Below are 12,379 nucleotides of genomic sequence, written 5' to 3'. Positions count from 1 at the left end.
ATGATGATGAGTGTCACGGATCATCACATTCATCATGTTGAAGTGTAACGAATATCTTAGAATAGGAATAAGTCGAATTGAATAGAAAATAGTAGTAATTGCATTAAAACTTGAGGTATAGCAGAGCTCCACACCCTTAATCTATGGTGTGTAGAAACTCCACCGTTGAAAATACATAAGTGATGAAGGTCCAGGCATAGCCGAATGGCCAGCCACCATGAAAGACCGAATGGTCAAAAGAACTAGATAGTCCAAGACTAGATAATCCAAAGCGTCTAATAAACTAGTAAAAAATTCTATTTATACTAAACTAGCTACTAAGGTTTACAGAAGTAAGTAATTGATGCATAAATCTACTTCCGGGGCCCACTTGGTGTGTGTTTGGGCTGAGCTTGATCTTTACACGAGCTGAGGCTTCTTTTGGAGTTGAACGCCAAGTTGTAACATGTTTTTGGCGTTCAACTCTGGTTCGTGATGTGTTTCTGGCGTTTGACTCCAGAATGCAGCATGGAACTGGCGTTGAGCGTCAGTTTACATCATCTAATCTCAAATAAAGTATGGACTATTATATATTGCTTGAAAGCTCTGGATGTCGACTTTCCAACGCCGTTGAGAGCGCGCCATTTGGAGTTCTGTAGCACCAGAAAATCCATTTCGAGTGCAGGAAGGTCAGAATCCAACAGCATCAGTAGTCCTTTGTCAGCCTTCTTTCAGAGTTTTGCTCAGGTCCCTCAATTTCAGCCAAAAAATACCTGAAATTATAGAAAAATACACAAACTCATAGTAAAGTCCAGAAATGTGAATTTAGCATAAAAACTAATAAAAACATGCCTAAAAGTAGCTAGATCCTACTAAAAACTACTTAAAAACAATGCCAAAAAGCGTATAAATTATCCGCTCATCACTGGAAAATTGCAAATATGAACTTGTTATTGGTTATTGTATATATGTTAATATTGTGAATTGTTGCTTTTGTTTCTTTGGTAGTTCTTGCTAGTTATAGGACTTTGCTTTTCTTTATTTCTTATTAGTTTCTGTCTTTATTTTCCCTTGCTACTATGGATTCTCACCACTTTGGGTATAAGTTTGGTTCTAACTATGTTGTAGGAAATGGGAATTTCAATGAGGATATGCATCAAGAATGAGAAAATCAATGGTGGGAGGAGTCTTAAGCATTTGAACAATGTTCATGGCAACAACCTCCTTTGGCATAATATGAGCATGCACCATTCCATGGTGCATACCAATCTAATGGACATGGTGGACCTCCTTGTAATTAACAACCACCACCACCATATGCCTTTGAACCCCTCTTATTGTTCTCAACCTTATTCACAAGCCTCATACCACAAAATACCTCCATATGATCCTAACTTATATCCACCATACCAACAATAATATGAGCCATATGAACCATACTTAGAGCCACCACAATTCTAACATCAATACTCCCAAGAACCTCTACCTCTATATACACCACCTCTATATGCTCACCAAGATGAACCACCTTCCTATTATGAATCCTTTCTCCCAAGCAATGAACCCCTCCTTCCACCTTAAACACTTATGGATGACACTCTCATTTTATTTCTTCAAGAGCGACATGAAGCTCAAAGAAGACAAGAACAACTCATGGCTACCTTGATGAGGTAGTAACCAACTTTGTCTCCCAATGCTTAAGCACTCAAAGCACCCCCATGGCCACATGTGGAAAATCAAATGAAGAGCGGAGTATGAAAGAGAGGTTAGAAACTAAAGTGAAGGATGAGGAGTGGAATTTTATATTAGAACAAGTGGAGGAACCAGAAATTGTTAAAAAAGAATAAGTGGTTGAAGATTTAGGAGATGTTGAATGCCCATGGGAATCCTCCCTAAATTGAACTTAATTGTGAAAACATGCTATTTTGTGCTTAATTTAACCAATTTTATTCCACTTTCATTCCATTCGATGCCTTGATGTTTTTGACGAGTAATTTCAGGTATAATAGGTTGGAATGGCTTGATGAGAGTGGAGGAGAAGCATACAATAGGGAGAAAACATGAAGAAATCAAAGGAGGAGCACATAGCCATGTGTGCGTACACACAACATCCTGTGCGTACGCACAAGAGGAAAATTCAGCACGTGTGCGTATGCACGACTCAGCGGACGTGACTCACTTAAAGAAAAATGCTGGGGGCGATTTCTGGGCCTCCAGAGCCCAATTTTTGACTTTCTGAAGCTGATTGAGTGCTATATCAAAGGGGCATCACTCCATGTAAAGTGGAGAGCAATTAGGGTAGATTAAAAACATGCTTTAGGTTAGATCTCTCTTATATTTAGGTTTAATTCTTGTTATCATTTAATTTTCCTTGCCATTTATTATTCTTGCACCTTTGTTCTTTACTCTTATTTGTTATTTCCTTTCTTTTGTTCTTTTATTTTTATGACACTTTGTTACTTTTGATTTTAATTAATATAATTCATGTTTTATGTTTCTTACTGTTTAATTTAGTTATTATTATTGTTTTCTTACAATTGGTAGTTGTAGATTTTATTATCTCTTGTTATTTTACCATGCTCCTCTTTTATACCTTCCAAGTCTTTGATAAAATGCTTGGTTGGATTATTGCCTAGTTTTTCACACTCTTAGTTGGAAAATTGGGTAATTTGGTAAACTTGAGTGGTGGATATCCATTCTACATTGTGTGAGGATTGTTAGTTGATTTGGTTTCCACTAACACTAAGCCTTCCATTAATAGAGTTGGCTAGGATTTGTGGATTGAGATCAGTTATGCCATTTTGACTAATTCTGGATGTTAAGATTGACTAATTGGGATTAATTCTACACAATTACAATGTTTGTGGTCCATAACTAGGATAGAAATGCTTAATTCCCCAATTCTTGCCAAGAGCACTTTTTGCCATTTAATTTCTATTTTCATTGCTTTTACTTGTTTTTCATTTAATCACTTGCCATTTTAATTGCTTGCCTCTTATAATCAAAACCCCCAAATCCCTCATAGCCAATAATTGATCATTTCATTGCAACTCATAGGGAAGATGACCCAGGACTTAAAACCTCCCTGTTATTTTGTATTGATTGTGACATCTTTGATTTAAAATTTGATTGAGAGTTAATTGTTGGTCTAGACTATGCTTGCAACGAGATTTTATATTTATGTGAAATTCTAGATCAACATTAATTCTTACTCGTTAATTTTTTGGTGCCGTTGCCAGGGAATTATGATGGTGTTATATTATTGGCTATTGTGAATATGTTAATATGTGAATATCTTGCTTTTTGTTTGTTTTCTTGGTTTTGTTTGTGTAGGAGTTTGATTTTGGGAGCTCATAGCTTGTTGGAAACTCCAACAAAGCTTGGTACAATCAAAGCTAGGAAACTCCGTGATTAGAGCTCTCCATAAGTCCAACTTAAGGACTCTAAATAAAAGTGCTAGGTGGAAAACACCCCACCATGGTAACATTGTTCTTACCTTCTCTTTTTATTTATAATTTAACTTTATTGCAGTTTGCTTATTTTAGTAAGCATAGAATTAGTTTAATTTTGAGATTTGTTAGGTTAATTTCTGTATGGATCATGAATTTATGGGTTTTTGAATGTTTTGGGGTTGAGCTTTTGTTGAGCTAAGGCTTATTGCCTTGGAATATGAAGAAAAATCTTTGGAAAAATAGGGCACTGTGCGTGCACACCCACCTATGCGCATGCATCTCCCTTTGTTTTGCGTTTTGTGCGTGCACACGATCTTGTGCGCACGCACGCAACCTTCTTTTTGCGCGCTGTATGCGTATGTACCCCCTTGTGCATACGCACACTCTCTTACACCCCCTCTGTTGGGAGCGCTAGCACAGTCTGTGCACATGAACCCCTGACAAAATTTGCCACTGTGCGTGTGCACAGAAATGTGTGCGCACGCACACATGACCCTGCCCTATGTTAAAAAAAAGAAGAGTCTTCTCTGCATACGCACACCATTGTGTGTACGCACACTTTTTAATCTCCTCTCTTGTCAGAGCGTTTTCACACCCTTATGCGTCCGCTCACTTCCCCTGTTTCACCTAGTGTGCATGCACACACATGTTTGTGCATACCCACAAGTGCTGTTTTGGGCAAAATTTTCGTTTTACTTTGAATTAAGCCGTAACGCACTTCCACCCCCCTCCACCCCTCTCTTCTCTTACTCTTGCCCTATTTTCTACTTATTCTTGTTAGTTTTGTTAGCATTTCATTTTTGTTTTAGCAATTATATTACTTTTCATTTACTTGTTTCTAAATTCAATAAATTGCAAGTAGTTGAATGATGTTGATTGGGTTGCTTCTTGCTTGAATTTTGGTTTAATGAATATGTGCACTGAGCATTAAGTGTTTGTTTGATTTCCTGAATGAATTGTGAGTTTGATTCATATGTTGTAGCTACCATATGCATTAAATTATATACTTGTTTGGCAACTTAATTATGAATTGTGCACTTTTACTTTAGTGAATTGAATCAAATTTCTTGTTCACCATGATTTCTAAATCAGTATAATCACATAACAAGATACTTGTTTCTTTTTAATGCTTTGCATTTGTTTGAATGACTTAACTTAATTCTTATCAAGCTTATCGCTTTTTGCAAAAAGTACCTTTACCATGTGACTATTTCTTTATGTTTAAGGATGAGCAAGTAGTTTTCTTTCATCATGGAATTGGTTATTGTTGATTGTGCCATTTTACATTCATTTTGCGCTTTCACTTGCACAATTTCAATATCCAATATCTCATATATTCAATTCACTTTAGTTGTGGTTACCTAGGTTTATTTGTACCTTATCTCTCACGTATTCTCTACTTACAACCTAGGCCACTTAATTGAGGAACACATGGTATTTCTTTTTGATTGTGTGGTTGCCTTTTTTCACCCGACCAATGTGTTTGTTCTAAACCTTGCACACTTAGAATATACACATTATCTTTGATCATACCACCCTCATATGAACTCTTCCTCAATGCTTCTTTAATTGTTTTATCCATGCAGCCCGAGCCCCAATGCCCACCAGCTGAAGGTGGAGCCTCATAGTTCTTCACCCCCGGATTATGTGCATGCACGGAGGACCGTGCAACGTTTAAGTGTGGGGAAGGATCCGCAATTTTGGGGCGTAAATTTCTCTTTCTCAATACTTTGCACTATTTTCTTGTTTTAATGTTATATGAATATGTGTTAGTATCTCATTACATTGCATTTTGTTTAGTTTTCTTGAATATATCTTAGCTTGCTTGTAGTTTTATGATAGTAAATATTTGCATTTGCATGGTATAGTAAATAAATTTGGTAAAACAACAAAAAATTTTAAAAAAAAATCCCTTTTAGGGCGTTCCATTGATTTGATTTGAAAACTTGTTTGTCAACTTGCTTGAAATAATTTTTTTGGAACATAGAGAAGAGCTTGAACAAAACACCAAGTGAGATTTGAGCTTTAATTGTGTGGTTGCACATTTTCAACCACAAATTTTGTTTTTGTGTGATATACTCCTTTATAATTGTGGTCTTAGATTTGTTTGAGTCTTTATGTCCTATATTTGGTGTTTGAATGCATTTAGTATGATTGAGGCCTTTTTTTTAAAATTGAACTCACTAACCTGTATGGCCAACCCTTACATTTACCATTTTAACCTAATTTTGAGCCTTTTAAATCCCCTTTATTCTAATTTTAAGCCCATTTTTTGTCCTAAGCGAAGAACCATTAATGTCCATTAATTGTATCTTTGATTAGCTTGGGTTGAGTAGTATGTGTTATTCAAGTGTGGGGGGAATTTGTGGGAAACATTGGTAGTTAGTTAGCTAGTTTGGGTATTCATTGAGAAATTTGGAAAAATGGGTAAACACTCATGCATTCATTACTTAAAACATATGCATCTCTCTTTGATGACCAAAAAAATGATAATAATAATGTAAATAAAGGATGCATATGTATGTGAATTAGAAAGAAGATGCACGAGTGAATGTGAAAAGGAAGATGAATGGGAAGTTAGGTTCTCTTCTTTTGTGTACATAGGTTAATATAAGATTAGGTGGGATACTTGGGCTAATCAAAGATCCAATTTACTAAGTCCTCTTAACCATATTAATCCTACCTTAACCCTAGTCCCATTACAACCCTCCAAAGACCTCATGATATTTACATTCATACATCAAGTATTTGTTGATTGTTAGATGACTAGCAAATACTATAAAACATGATTAAAGGAAAATTGAGTGATTTAAACCCTAAGCATTGAGCGATTAGAGTGTAAACACATCTGGTGAGGAGTTCAGTTGTTCAATTCTATGTTCCATCTCTTATCCTATATCTTCTTGCAACTTGCTTGTTAGTTTTTGAAAATTTCAAATAAAATCTTTGGACATTGATCATATTGCTATATTTTCTATACCTTAGCCCTAAGGTTTTATTTTGGATTGATTGACATTCCATTATTTGTTTTTTCCAAACTCAATAGAGACCATAGTATAAATATATATATACAACATTTAGCCTAGTTTTTTGCATGTAGTTAATTGCATTAAATAACTTGCTTGCCCTTTGATCCTTCTCCTTTGATTATATTAGTATGAGGACATGCTATTGTTTAAGTCTGGAGAAATTGATGAATCCATATTTGACGATAAATTTTGGATTGATTTGACTGAATTCTTTACATAAAACCACATTTATTCACACAAATATAATACTTTTGTATTCTCTCCCTAAATTGAGCTTAATTGTGAAAACATAATATTTTGTGCTTAATTTAACTAATTTTATTCCACTTTTATTCCATTCGATGCCTTGATGTTTTTGATGAGTAATTTTAGGTATAATAGGTTAGAATGGCTTAATGAGAGTGGAGGAAAAGAATGCAATAGGGAGAAAACATGAAGAAATCAAAGGAGGAGCACACAGCCATGTGTGCATACGCACCACATCCTGTGCGTACGCAATAGAAGAAAATTTAGCACGTGTGCATACGCACGACTCAGTATGCGTGACTCACTTAAAGGAAAATGCTGGGGGCGATTTCTGGGCCTCCAGAGCCCAGTTTTGGACTTTCTGAAGCTGATTGAGTGCTATATCAAAGGGGCATCACTCCATGTCAAGTGGAGAGCAATTATGGTAAATTAGAAACATGATTTAGGTTATATTCTAGAGAGAGAAGCTCTCCCTTCTCTCTAGAATTAGGGTAGATTAGGTTAGATCTCTCTTAGACTTAGGTTTAATTCTTGTTTTCATTTAATTTTCTTTGCCATTTGTTGTTCTTGCACCTTATTTCTTTACTCCTATTTGTTATTTCCTTTCTTTTGTTCTTCTATGTTTATGACACTCTGTTACTTTTAATTTTAATTAATACAATTTATGTTTTATGTTTCTCAATATTTAATTTAGTTGTTATTATTGTTTTCTTGTGATTGGTAGTTGTAGATTTTATTATCTCTTGTTATTTTACCATGCTCCTCTTTTATACCTTCCAAGTCTTTGATAAAATGCTTGGTTTGATTTTTGTCTAGTTTTACAAACTCTTGGTTGAGAAATTGTGTAATTAGGTGAAATTGAGTGGTGGATGTCCATTCTACATTATGTGAGGATTGTTAGTTGATTTAGTTTCCACTAACACTAAGCCTTCCATTAATATAGTTGGCAAGGATTTGTGGATTGAGATCAATTATGCCCTTTTGACTAGTTCTCGTTGTTAGGATTGACTAATTGGGATTAATTCTACACAATTACCATGTTTGTGGTCCATAACAAGGATAGGAATCCTTAATTCCCCAATTCTTGCCAAGAGCTCTTTTGGCCATTTAATTTCTATTTTCATTCCTTTTACTTGCTTTCCATTTAATCATTTGCCATTTTATTTGCTTGCCTCTTATAATCAAAACCCCTAAATCCCCATAGCCAATAATTGAGCATTTCATTGCAACTCCTAAGGAAGACGACCTGGGACTTAAAAACTCCTGGTTATTTTGTATTGATTATGACATCTTTGATTTACAATTTGATTGAGAGTTAATTGTTGGTCTAGACTGTGCTTGCAATGAAATTCTATATTTCTGTGGAATTCTAGATCAACATTAATTCTTACTCATCAAGCCTTCTTCCGAGAAGTTTGAAATTGGAGTTGAGGAGGATAGTGCACAACCTCCAAAGCATGCTATGTATGAAGAATTGAAAGAAATGGAGCAAGTAACAAGTCCTCCTATTGATGATGATTCCGCACTAACACATGATCCTTTTAAGCTTGATGAATCCTCCCCCATTGAATTTGAATTAGATGTTGATGTAGACTAATGTATCCATATTTGATAATATATTTTGACTCAAATTGGATGGATTCTAGCACACAAACTCACACTTAAGCACTCCAATAGCATACTTTTGTATTATCTCCCTAATTTGGACATAAATGTGGAAACATGCTCTTTTGCACTTATTTTGACTAATTTTATTCCTTTTACCTTCCATTCGATACCTTGATGTTATTTGTAAGTGATTTCAGATGAATAAGGTAGAAATGGCTTGGTGGCAATGGAAAAGGAGCATGCATTTGGGAGAAAGCATAGAGGAAACAAAGGAGTCAGCATGCGTGCATACACACAAAAGGAATCAGCATGTGTCCGTGCACAAAACTACCGGTGCGTACGCACAAGAACCCAAGCAGAGCAAATCCAGAGCCTCGCGAAGTGTGCATGCGCATAACCATCTGTGTGTATGCACAAGTGGAAATTTGGCGAAGTGTGCGGATGCCCATGCCTGTGCGTCCGCACAGGTCCCAGTGCGTGCCTTCATTAAAAATGCACATGCACTCGCGATTTAGGGCTCCTTTTGGCCGATTTTTTAAGGCTTGAGGCTGGTTCAAGAGGTTATATTAAGGGAGCAACAACACATATGAAGGCATTAGCTTAGAGCCATCCTAGAGTAGGGTAGAAACACACTTTAGGAGTAGTGTTAGTGTAGTTTTAGGTTTTGCTCACTTAGGTTTTAATTAGGATTTTGTAAGATTTTATAGTTCAAGTTCTTGCTTTTGGATTTTTTCAATTTACATTGTAAGTATTCCTTAAATTGTCTCTTTTAATACATTGCTTGTTCTACATTTTCTCTTATTTTCATTCCTCTTGCCAATTTACATAGTCTTGCAATTTTGGATTCCTAGTTGTTTAAGTTGATGTTTGATGGCTCTTATATGTTTCTTTGAATTTCTTTTATTGATTTTGATCATTTATGGTTTATAGCTTTTACCCTTTTCCCAATTTTGCCATGCTTTATGAATATGCATACTAGGTGTTTGATGAAATGTCAACCTTAGTTATGGGATAGATTTTCACCCCTTGGCTTGGGAAAAATGAGTTCATGGATTACTAAAGCCTTAATGTCCAATATTTAGTGATAATTCTTGGGTTGTTAATTGTTATTGTTTCCACTAACGTTAGCTTTTTACTGGTGCACGAAATTGTGATCTCTAATAATGGCATTCAACTTGGTGTGCGCGTTTATAATTCAGCACTTTCTTCACAACCTCGCATAACTAACCAGCAAGTGCACTGGGTCGTCCAAGTAATAAACCTTACGTGAGTAAGGGTCGATCCCACGGAGAATGTTGGTATGAAGCAAGTTATGGTCATCTTGTAAATCGCAGTTAGGCGGATAATAAATGATTATGTAGTTTTCGAATAATAATAATAAATAAACAGAAAATAAAGATAGAAATATTTATGTAAATCATTGGTGGGAATTTCAGATAGGCGTATGAAGATGCTGTGCTCCTTCTGAATCTCTGCTTTCCTGCTGCCTTCATCCGATCTTTCTTACTCCTTTCCATGGCAAGCTGTATGTAGGGCATCACCATTGTCAATGGCTACATCCCATCCTCTCAGTGAAAATGTTCCAAATGCTCTGTCACAGCACGGCTAATCATCTGTTGGTTCTCGATCATGTCGGAAGAGAATCCATTGATTCTTTTGCGCTTGTCATCATGCCCAACAATCGCGAGTTTGAAGCTCGTCACAGTCATTCAATCCCTGAATCCTACTCAGAATACCACAGACAAGGTTTAGACTTTTCGGATTCTCATGAATGCCGCCATCAATTCTAGCTTATACCACGAAGATTCTGATTAAGGAATCCAAGAGATATGCGCCCGGTCTACGGTAGAACGGAGGTGGTTGTCAGTCACGCGTTCATAGGTGAGAATGATGATGAGTGTCACGGATCATCACATTCATCATGTTGAAGTGCAAAAAATATCTTAGAACAGGAATAAACTAAATTGAATAGAAAATAGTAGTAATTACATTAAAACTCGAGGTACAGCAGAGCTCCACACCCTTAATATATGGTGTGTAGAAACTCCACCGTTGAAAATACATAAGTGATGAAGGTCCAGGCATGGCCGAATGGCCAGCCTCCATAAACGTGATCGTAGGATCAAAAATACAATCCAGGATGTCTAATACAATAATAAAATGTCCTATTTATACTAGACTAGCTACTAGAGTTTACAAAAGTAAGTAACTGATGCAGAAATCCACTTTTGGGGCCTACTTGGTGTGTGCTTGGGCTGAGCTTGAGCTTTACACGTGCAGAGGCTTCTTTTGGAGTTGAATGCCAAGTTGTAATGTGTTTTTGGCGTTCAACTCTGGTTCGTGACGTGTTTCTGGTGTTTGACTCCAGAATGCAGCATGGAACTGGCGTTGAGCGCATGTTGACGTCGTCTAATCACAAGTAAAGTATGAACTATTATATATTGCTGGAAGGCTCTAGATATCTACTTTCCAACGTCGTTGAGAGCGCGCCATTTGGAGTTCTGTAGCTCCAGAAATTCCATTTCGAGTGCAGGGAGGTCAGAATCCAACAGCATCAGCAGTCCTTTGTCAGCCTTTTATCAGAGTTTTGCTCAGGTCCCTCAATTTTAGCCAGAAAATACCTGAAACCACAGAAAAACACACAAACTCATAGTAAAGTCCAGAAATGTGAATTTAGCATAAAAATTAAAGAAAACATCCCTAAAAGTAGCTAGATCCTATTAAAAATTACCTAAAAACAATGCCAAAAAGCGTATAAATTATCCGCTCATCACAGCACCAAACTTAAATTGTTGCTTGTCCCCAAGCAACTGAAAATCAATAGGATAAAAAGAAGAGAATATACTATAAATCCCAAAATATCAATGAATATTAATTCTAATTAGATGAGCGGGACTAGTAGCTTTTTGTTTCTGAACAGTTTTGACATCTCACTTTATCCTTTGGAGTTTAGAATGATTGGCATCTCTAGGAACTTAGAATTTCAGATAGTGTTATTGATTTTCCTAGCTAAGTTTGTTGATTCTTGAACACAACTACTTTTATGAGTCTTGGCCATGGCCCTAAGCACTTTCTTTTCCAGTATTGCCACAAACACATGACTGGGTGAACCTTTTCAGATTGTGACTCAGCTTTGCTAAAGTTCCCAGTTAGAGGTGTCCAGAGCTCTTAAGCACACTCTTTTTTCTTTGGATCACGACTTTAACCACTCAGTCTCAAGCTTTTCACTTGGACCTGCATGCCACAAGCACATGGTTAGGGACAGTTTGATTTAGCCGCTTAGGCCTGTATTTTATTTCCTTGGGCCTTCCTATCCATTGATGCTCAAAACCTTGGATCCTTTTTACCCTTGCCTTTTGGTTTTAAGGGCTATTGGCTTTTTCTGCTTGCGTTTTCTTTTTCTTTCTATTTTTTTTGCCATTTTTTTGCAAGCTTTTGCTTTTTCACTACTTTTTCTTGCTTCAAGAATCAAATTTATGATTTTTCTGATTATCAGTAACATTTCTCTTTGTTCATCATTCTTTCAAGAGCCAACAATTTGAACATTCATAAACAACAAGATAAAAAATATGCACTGTTCAAGCATTCATTCAGAAAACAAAAAGTATTGTCACCACATCAATATAATTAAACTAAATTCAAGGATAAATTTGAAATTCATGTACTTCTTGTTCTTTTGTATTAAAACATTTTTCATTTAAGATAGGTGAAGGATTCATAGATTTATTCATAGCCTTAAGACATAGACACTAAATACTAATGATCATGTAATAAAGGTACAAACATAGATAACATAAAGCTTAAAAATCGAAAAACAGAGAAATAAGAACAAGGAATGAGTCCACCTTGGTGATGGTGGCGCTTTCTTCTTGAAGAACCAATGATGTCCTTAAGTTCTTCTATGTCTCTTCCTTGACTTTGTTGCTCCTCCCTCATTGCTCTTTGATCTTCTCTAATTTCATGGAGAATGATGGAGTGTTCTTGATGTTCCACCCTTAATTGATCCATATTGTAACTCAAGTCTTCTAGAGAAGTGTTGAGTTGTTCCCAATAGTTGTTGGGAGG

This window comes from Arachis duranensis, chromosome 10 (assembly GCF_000817695.3).
Source record: "Arachis duranensis cultivar V14167 chromosome 10, aradu.V14167.gnm2.J7QH, whole genome shotgun sequence".
In the NCBI taxonomy this organism is placed as follows: Eukaryota; Viridiplantae; Streptophyta; class Magnoliopsida; order Fabales; family Fabaceae; genus Arachis; species Arachis duranensis.
This window is presented reverse-complemented; position numbering follows the sequence as displayed.